The sequence below is a fragment of the Schistocerca serialis genome, chromosome 7, assembly GCF_023864345.2.
Source record: "Schistocerca serialis cubense isolate TAMUIC-IGC-003099 chromosome 7, iqSchSeri2.2, whole genome shotgun sequence".
Taxonomy (NCBI): Eukaryota; Metazoa; Arthropoda; class Insecta; order Orthoptera; family Acrididae; genus Schistocerca; species Schistocerca serialis.
This window is the reverse complement of record NC_064644.1, coordinates 557,291,574-557,301,465: the sequence shown is the minus strand read 5'-3', so window position 1 is coordinate 557,301,465 and position 9,892 is coordinate 557,291,574. Positions and strand designations below refer to the sequence as shown.

Sequence of the window (9,892 nt, the reverse complement as noted above, 5' to 3'; positions counted from 1 at the left end):
GAGAGCATCAATGAAGTTCCTCTACAAATGATCATCGACTCCAAAAATGTTCAAGACGATGCCATCAACAAGCAAAGTCATCCTCACAGTGTTCTGGGATGTTTAAGGTCTGGTACATTTGGGGTTAATGCTTTAGGAGTTTTATATATAAATTCGGTGGTACTGTGTTTCAACATGCCTTAATTTCAAATATAGTGATAGGAAAATTTTGACTTCAAACCCTTAGTGAGCAATAGCAGAAGGGCGAAAAGTGTGGGAAATTTCTTTTATCAATAATACTGGAAACCTTGTTCCACGATAACGTCGAAGACACCACACAGATTCTTGTGCCAGTGAATACAGCACGTGGGAGAGTGACTGAAATGCGGTTCAGGTACAGAACAGTGGTCTAACAGTCAAGGAATCCACGAGACGCTGTTGTCTCGCAGAAACAAGAAAATTGAGACATTGTATTTGAAGTTTTCGTATTGTGTTCATTCTAGACTGCTGTGTTTCTACTCACGCCAGGCTAGAGAATTATCAATCAGCAATAATATTTTAAAAGACAGTTAGGATGTCTAACTCTCTGAGGCGCAGTGCCTGTTACGTCATTACAAAAGTATATACTGTTTTATTCTCAGTAGTATGTCGTTTCCTTTACAGACGAAATGACGTGGAAGCGAAACTAAACTACTCCCGCACAGGCCATGAAGGACAACGGTACCGACCGGCCGCCGTGTCATCCTCAGCCGCCAGGCGTCACTGGATGCGGATGTGGAGGGGCATGTGCTCAACACACCGCTCTCCGGCCGTATGTCAGTTTACGAGACCGGAGCCGCTACTTCTCAGTCAAGTAGCTCCTCAGTTTGCCTCACAAGGGATAAGTTCAGCCCGCTTGCCAACAGCGCTCGGCAGGCTGGCTGGTCTCCCATCCAAGTGCTAGCCCAGCCCGACAGCGCTTAACTTCGGTGATCTCACGGGAACCAGTGTTAACACTGCGGCAAGGCCGTAGGCGACGTGCAAGCCAGACTACTTACTGGCACCGAGACTGATAGGGCATTAGATCAAAAACAGTCGACATAGGCCCTTCCAAAATCACAACACTACTAAGACCAAACGACGTTGAAGCAGTCCAAGAGAGCGAAAATATTTTGTTGGTAGGAACGAGTAGTGCAACTGTTTTAGCGACTTAGTCTTTATCATAACCATAGACTATTTATGTAAAGGAGGGGGGATGGTGCCTAGTTATTCTTGTACAACGCTGCTTATTCGTTTGCATTAATTATGGCTCAAGTTAGGCTATTCGTTCGACTTTTCGGAACAGAGAGATTCAAAAGCCCATCCAAAGTATCGGTTATCGTTTGGGTTGTTTCAGTAAATCAGTTAACGTTAGTGCTGGGGCGTCTTCCTGAAAATGTCCACCATCGGAATCACAGTCCCATATCTGAAAATCCTACGTTGTTCGCCATCTATAATTACGTCAAAGGAACGTTAAATCTAAATTTTCCATTATTAATATTCTGTTCTTCGCATCGTGACTAACTTATTGGACGTCAAACAGCACAAAGAAATATTTTACACTGTTCGTACGTGGAAAACAGTACGGCTTGAAACTATGAATGCTGATGCTTAGGCTACACCCCTACCTGTCTGTCGCACACGGATGGTGAAAGAGAAAAACATGGTTTACAAAAGTCTAGATTTGCAGTCACGTTGTCTTTGTCTTCGCAAGACGTTTGAACAACGTTATTAAATACTATTGTTTCGGAGAATTAATGCTGCTGAGTAGTCAGTTGAGTTTTCTTACTTCCGTTGGAGGTACCCATATGCGGCTGACGGACGGCTTTAGGCTCCAAGGACCGACTAAAATTCACGTTCGTGATCCTTTTCAATGCCGTTGCAACTGTCCAAGATAAAATATCTGAAGGCGCATATAAATTCTGCGAAACTGATATAATTAAATTAGTGATTAATAACTGCCATGGACAACTCACAAATAGATAAAAATATTTTTGGATGGTGACTCCCGTGAAGATGATCCATGACTGAAATCGGTTGATATTTGAGTTTAAAATAAAAGCAGCTGATGGTCAGACTCGAATTTTATGCAAATAGATAAGATTAAAATCATACTAATAACAACTCGCAGTGACTCAGTTAAGCTGTTATTTCCCCTGGGGGATTCAGCGAATAGAACGGAAATATCCCCTTAATGTATGATACAATAAAAGATACCCTTTTCCGAACACCTCGTGGTGGATCGAAGAGTATTATGGAGACATTCTGGAGTTTATGTACAGTTTCTGATGTTCAGTTGAAACCTAACGCGGGGTTCACCGGATCGGCTAAGCACGGATTTTGATGAACCTTAGGCGTGTTATGGAGGGAGCTGTCCTAAATACTTGGCTAGCAGCTTTTCATGTGACAGCTGTTGTTTTCCTAAAAAATCGATGTTGAACTCTGATGCGTACCTCCTGTATCCGGAACGTTAGATATGTAACACCTAGCAAGTGAACAGCAGCGGTTAACGTTGGTGGTTCGGGTTAAAATCCTACCCACGTAATTTATTTTATCTTTTCAGTTTCATTTCTGCCACCCTAATTTCATTAAAATATCGATCATTACATCACACTTCGTTCGAAAATATATTACGTTTGATACAGAATATATTGCGTCTATTATATTGTTCATAATTATAATTCGTCTTTTGACCAACAGAGGTTGTAATGCGCTGGATATCGCATTTCCAATTGCAATGGAATTAGTGGAAATCGTGCACGGATGTGTATTTGTCAGAACGTGCAAATGGTGAAGCAATCTTTCGGTGTATCTGGTGGCGTTAGTTGAGTTCGCCCTTCGATAGCGCATGACGCTCCTCTACTTCACATAAATTTTCTTTTGGTTGCCCTTCTGTAGAAACGCTTTCTTCTTCCTTTCCTCTACTCTTTTCGCACACAGCAGTGACGACACGTTGCGAACAACTGATGCTGGCGACAAATGTCACAGATAACGAATGGTGAGGTCACGTCTAGGAAACGCACGAAGCGAACGTTATCCAAATATTTGGAATTTTAACTACGAAGTACAAACGGAATACACATTTTGAAAAATTTTGCTTTAATAATTCATTTGTATATGAATTTACTATGGTGAAAATAACTGTTTTTGAATAATTGCACGAGACATATACTATTTGATGATATTATACACTCCTGGAAATGGAAAACAGAACACGTTGACACCGGTGTGTCAGACCCACCATACTTGCTCCGGACACTGCGAGAGGGCTGTACAAGCAATGATCACACGCACGGCACAGCGGACACACCAGGAACCGCGGTGTTGGCCGTCGAATGGCGCTAGCTGCGCAGCATTTGTGCACCGCCGCCGTCAGTGTCAGCCAGTTTGCCGTGGCATACGGAGCTCCATCGCAGTCTTTAACACTGGTAGCATGCCGCGACAGCGTGGACGTGAACCGTATGTGCAGTTGACGGACTTTGAGCGAGGGCGTATAGTGGGCATGCGGGAGGCCGGGTGGACGTACCGCCGAATTGCTCAACACGTGGGGCGTGAGGTCTCCACAGTACATCGATGTTGTCGCCAGTGGTCGGCGGAAGGTGCACGTGCCCGTCGACCTGGGACCGGACCGCAGCGACGCACAGATGCACGCCAAGACCGTAGGATCCTACGCAGTGCCGTAGGGGACCGCACCGCCACTTCCCAGCAAATTAGGGACACTGTTGCTCCTGGGGTATCGGCGAGGACCATTCGCAACCGTCTCCATGAAGCTGGGCTACGGTCCCGCACACCGTTAGGTCGTCTTCCGCTCACGCCCCAACATCGTGCAGCCCGCCTCCAGTGGTGTCGCGACAGGCGTGAATGGAGGGACGAATGGAGACGTGTCGTCTTCAGCGATGAGAGTCGCTTCTACCTTGGTGCCAATGATGGTCATATGCGTGTTTGGCGCCGTGCAGGTGAGCGCCACAATCAGGACTACATACGACCGAGGCACACAGGGCCAACACCCGGCATCATGGTGTGGGGAGCGATCTCCTACACTGGCCGTACACCACTGGTGATCGTCGAGGGGTCACTGAATAGTGCACAGTACATCCAAACCGTCATCGAACCCATCGTTCTACCATTCCTAGACCGGCAAGGGAACTTGCTGTTCCAACAGGACAATGCACGTCCGCATGTATCCCGTGCCACCCAACGTGCTCTAGAAGGTGTAAGTCAACTACCCTGGCCAGCAAGATCTCCGGATCTGTCCCCCATTGAGCATGTTTGGGACTGGATGAAGCGTCGTCTCACGCGGTCTGCACGTCCAGCACGAACGCTGGTCCAATTGAGGCGCCAGGTGGAAATGGCATGGCAAGCCGTTCCACAGGACTACATCCAGCATCTCTACGATCGTCTCCATGGGAGAATAGCAGCCTGCATTGATGCGAAAGGTGGATATACACTGTACTAGTGCCGACATTGTGCATGGTCTGTTGCCTGTGTCTATGTGCCTGTGGTTCTGTCAGTGTGATCATGTGATATATCTGACCCCAGGAATGTGTCAATAAAGTTTCCCCTTCCTGGGACAATGAATTCACGGTGTTCTTATTTCAATTTCCAGGAGTGTATATGGCGAAAAAAAAGAGCACTCCGTCATCAGGCCACGAGTGGCCTACCGGAACCATCCGACCGCCGTGTCATCCTCAGTGGAGGATGCGGATAGGAGGGACGTTTAGTCAGCACACCGCACTCCCGGTCGTTAGTATTCTTGACCGAAGCCGCTACTAATCGGTCGAGTAGCTCCTCAATTGGCATCAGGAGGTTGAGTGCACCCCGAAAAATGGCAACAGCGCATGGCGGCCCGGATGGGCACCCATCCAAGTGCCGACCACGCCCGACAGCACTTAACTGCGGTGACCTCACGGGAACCGGTGTAGCCACTGCGGCAAGGCCGTTGCCCCGAAAATGAAAAAGAAAGGAAATAAAATAAAATATACAGGCAGGATCTGAACCCGAACCGCCAACTCGGTACTCACGATCTTAGCCAATGCGCTACGCACGCTGGGTGGTTCATGTGTAACGTTCACCACAAAACTTCATAGATTTTCTCGAAAACTAGTAGCCGTCGCATGAAAAGCCGCTAGCCAGGTATTCAGGACAGGACATTCTGCAACATACATAAGACTCATCAAAATCAGTGGTTAACAGGTCTGATGGTTCCCTTGTATTCGGTCCCCTTGTAAGAACATATCTCTTTTTTTTATATCGGTGGGCAGGATATGAGCTCTGGGTGGTACTGACAAGTAAACTAGAGTTTGAAAAATGAAGACTGGACTTAACAAGCGAACAAAACGGATTCTAAAGCTTCCTTAATTAACTTTTGTTTCCCAGCTCCTGACGGTACGGCTTTCCTTTTCAAAAGCATTCGTGTATGAGAGCATTCAGACGCAAGTACTGACACAACAATTAAACACCTGCTCGTAAGCAGATGTTATATGTAATGCATGCGTAGAGGTGGATGCGGGTTTTCTAGACAAAACATATTTGATTGCTTTTGTGTTTCTGTTCTCTTCATTTGCCCCATTCGGACAGTTTAGTCAGTCAGTTGTTTCGTTCACTTGTTGATGCACTCTGTGGGATTCAAAAAGGAATAAGGAAGAGCCAGATTGCAGCTACATTGTTGAAGACGGTAGGAGAAAGGCGGAGATCCGCCCTCGAGATTAATATCCCCGCCGGACGTCGATCCGAGAGCTCGTCTTCACACGTGTACTCGCGAAACAACGGGCCGCGGTTGGCGTGAATGGCCTCACCAAATTAATACCAAACAAACAGTTTCTATGACACCAAAAGGAGCGGCCTGCAGCGCGTTTATATTAAAACCTCACTTGGGAGCCGTGTCTTGCAGCACAAGTACCTTGCCCAGCAGTTTTCATTTCAACCGTGTTTCGCATTACCGCAGCCCCCAATTGCGGCATTATTCGGTCGGACGCGAGCAAACCTTTATGCCGAGAGCTGGAAATATGCAAAGCCGCGGCAACGCCCCCACAATGGGGAGCCCAGCAGGCCAACAATGGCGGCGACAACTTGTTAATCAGCTATCTGGCGCTCGCGAGCGCGCGCGAGCTGCTGGCACGGCGGCGCGTGATGAATTGTGAAAAATTGCCTTGTTATTCCGGCGCGGCGACAAAAGTCCGCGCGCTTAAATCGCATTCTCGAAACTCGCCTCCGTTAATGAAGGGCCGCCCGGACGTGAGTGATAAGCGTCATAAAACAAGAGAGGTGCTCCGCCGGGACCCGAGGACAAAAAACACGGCCGCTAGCCTGCAGTCGCGGACACCGCCGCCTTCCAACAGGTGGCAAATGAGCGCCCAGCGCCCACTGACAGCCATCACGGGCTGCGAATGTAACGCGCTTTGTTTACGGCGACCCAGGGCGCCCGTGAACCTGCCGCACAGACAGCTGAATGCGTTATCTACCCGTACTCTTCAGCGCCTGACAACCACCACAGACAGCGCGGCGAGATTTCCGCATCGGCCTCTCCGTCACAGCGACATATCTGAGTGAAGTTACTGGCACTTGGCAACGGACAAGTGGTCTGTTCTAGCGGCATGTGCAACAATGTTATCGGAGGTCGCTCGTCGTATTAAATCTGCCACAGTTAACATTAAGACACACCACAGGAGAGAGCCTAAAGCCGTCGGCACACGGACCGTGCATTGGAACGTTGAGCATTGAGCGTGCCGAGTTTCTGACGTCACAGCATGGAATAGCACGTTCGGCACTCTTTCCGAATGTGCAGAGCAATATATGGCATGTGAGATATTCTGAGCGTGCGTCTGAGCGTTGACCAATGAGATGGCGCAACGCCACGTACGTCACAAGCACGCCGTCTCCCTTTAGTGCAGAGTTGTGAGGCGCCATATTGGCATTCATTTCAAGCTTATACGTATATATGCTGTTCCGAGCACCAGCAAATTGAGAATCACTGCAAAACCCGTTGTTATCTGTGTGATTCGTTCCAATAAAATAATGAGAAACATCATATTCGTGGCAAAAGAATTGTTGTAACTTGCGTATTATGAGAGTAGGCTATTTGAAGGCAGCGACACACTGAAGATCCACCCAAAACGCATTGTTCTTGGTACAATGTGTTATAATTAAATTTCAGTTAGTAAAATATCTACGAATAAGGTTTTTAGCAAGAGGTAACAGACTATGAAAAGATGCAACAGGTATGATGTTGGTTTGGCGTAATGCATAGCGTCACTGTCCGATAATGAGTTTTTTGTTGGGGCGGTGGTTCGCGTCCTGACAACCAATTTTTTTTTCCTAACATTGCGTTTTTATTATGTTCTGATACTTTATTATTAGTTTAATATAAGTATAGACTATAATATTTGATGTTATGTAAATACAAGTTAACCTTTATTTGAGGGGTGGCTTTGTTCGATTGGCTTAATCTAAATGACAGCTTACGCTACTTGTATAAAGATATTTTGCTCCTCCTTCTTTTACGCTTCGTAATTCACATGTTGCAAAGATTCTGCTTCTGGGTAGGAACAGTGATCATGTAAGACTGACCTTGGGGTTTTACTAAAATGTGGGAATGATGAAATAATGTTTATCTTATGCAGAGAAGTATTCCAAATTTGTAACGCACTGTTTGTAATGGAACTTTCATGAGCCTGTGTCCTTATTGACTGGACATGGTACTTTCCTTTTCGTGGACGATGGAAGAAATGTGCATTTTAATAGAGCTAACGTGAGAATTTTACGCGCACCCGTTGAGTAAACAGTGTGATTAACGAACTAGAAACATCCCTCAACTGTCGCTGGAGTGCGTTGCGATCGCGTGTACCACGTTGGGGTCCACGTACCGTATGCACGAGTCGCATCGTTCCTGAGCTTTCAGCAGCACGTTGAACATGGCACGCTCAACGATAACATTCGGCAGCACGGTCCGTGTGCCGACGGCTTAAGGCCGTACATTCGGACGTTGCGCTGAGCGTGCCGAGTTCTGGCTTCACAGCGTGGAAAAAGGACGACGGTGAGTCTTTCCGAACGTGTAGAGCAGTACCAAGCATTACAGACATTCTGAACGTGCGTTTCAAGGTAGAGCAATGAGGTCGAAGAAAGAATGTCGCCTACGTCAAATGCACGCCACCTATTTTCAGTACTAAGCCGGGGGACGCCATATTGACTTTCAGTTGAAGCCTAATTTGGTGGGTTTAAAGTATAACTTACGGCCTATCCTCTTTCAAAGCACCAGGAAATTGAGGATCTCAAGGAAAACCGTCGCTCACTGGTACCATTTGTAGCAATAAAAGGCGGGAAATTTTCGAATTGTAATTTTCTTGTTAGGAAAAGGGACATCCAAAACACATTGTTGTTGGTACAGCTTGTTACAATCAAATATCATTTAACAACGTTTTTGCGATTAAAACCTTCAGAAAATCGTAAGATACTGTACAAGTGAAGATCGTATCTTAGAGAAGTCCAGTGTAGCGTAATGAACATAAAAGCTGAGTTCTGAAGTGAGGCGTATTGTACAGCTGGTTCGTGTTTTACTTTATCCAACCTATTTTTTTTTACTCACTTTGGGGCGTACAGCCTTTCTACAGTGGTAGCAGGAGTTCCTGTCAGATCACAAAAGTTTAGCGCTGTCGGGCGTGGCTTGGCTAGCACTTGGATGTATCACCGTCCAGGTCTGGCGAATGCTGTTAGCAACCGGATTGCACTCGGGCTTTGCGAGGGCAACTGCAGAGCTGCTTGATTGAGAAGTAGCGACACCGGTCGTGACAACTGCCAGTGGCCGGGAAAGCGGTGTGCCGACCACATGCGTCCGGTGACGCCCAATGGCATGAGGGTGACACGGCGGCCGGTCGGTGTCGTTGCGCCTTCAATGTATTTCCAGGCGGTATTAGTTTGTATGTTTTTCCTCACTTCGCTTTTTGTAGTAGGCTCTGAGACTTTCTTCCTAATTTAATAGTATTTTATACGAGATTGTCCAGAGGATAAGTTCCGATGTACCTCGAAATGAAAACTGTGGTGTCACCGCAAGACACCACACTTGCTACGTGGTAGTTTTAAATCGGCCGCGGTCCATTAGTACATGTCGGACCCGCGTGTCGCCACTGTGTGATCGCAGACCGAGCGCCACCACAAGGCAGGTCTCGAGAGACTGACTAGCACTCGCCCCAGTTGTACGGACGACTTTGCTAGCGACTACACTGACGAAGCCTCGCTCCTTTGCCGAGCAGATAGTTAGAATAGCCTTCAGCTAAGTCAATGGCTACGACCTAGGAAGGCGCCATTAGTAACATTGCATGTATCTAAAGAGTCTCACTTGTATCGCCACAATCTCCAGATGTACCAAAAGGATGGATTAAAGTTAAGTATTCCAGAAGCTATGTACTTTTCTTTATAGCATTCATAACGTATCCTGTTTCAGACCTCACGCATCCTGCTTTAACTTAGCGCGTGCCTTTCGGCTTCCTCTCATTGTGTCTAGGCTGTCTTGTCTAGACACAACAAAAACCACAGTGAAAACCAGAAACGTTTTATTTGCAACAGTTAGGTGCATCTTCCACCTACTTCTCTACATAGTCGCCGCTCCAACTTCGGCTTCTGTCGTAGTGTTGTATCATCTCTCCAATATCCTCGTCATAGAAAGCAGCCGCATGTGCTTTCCGCCAGTTATCTGCACTGGTCTGCAGCTCGTTGCGTGTGGAAAATTTTGTCGTCATAGCCAGCGATTCTTGTGAGCAGAGACGAGACTCAGGGGGAGCCAATTACGGACTGTATCGTGGGTGACCAAACACTTCTCATCGGAAACGCTACACAAGCGTCTTCATTGCCCCTGCAGTGTGCGGCCGAGAATTAGCTTGAAGAAGGAACTGCTCGACAGTTG

At 47.0% G+C, this 9,892-nt stretch overlaps 1 pseudogene; it reads right to left on the bottom strand.

Annotated features, from left to right (window-relative positions):
• Positions 1–875: 875 nt before the first annotated feature.
• Positions 876–993, bottom strand: LOC126413675 (5S ribosomal RNA; annotated as a pseudogene).
• Between the last annotated feature and the right edge of the window lie 8,899 nt (positions 994–9,892).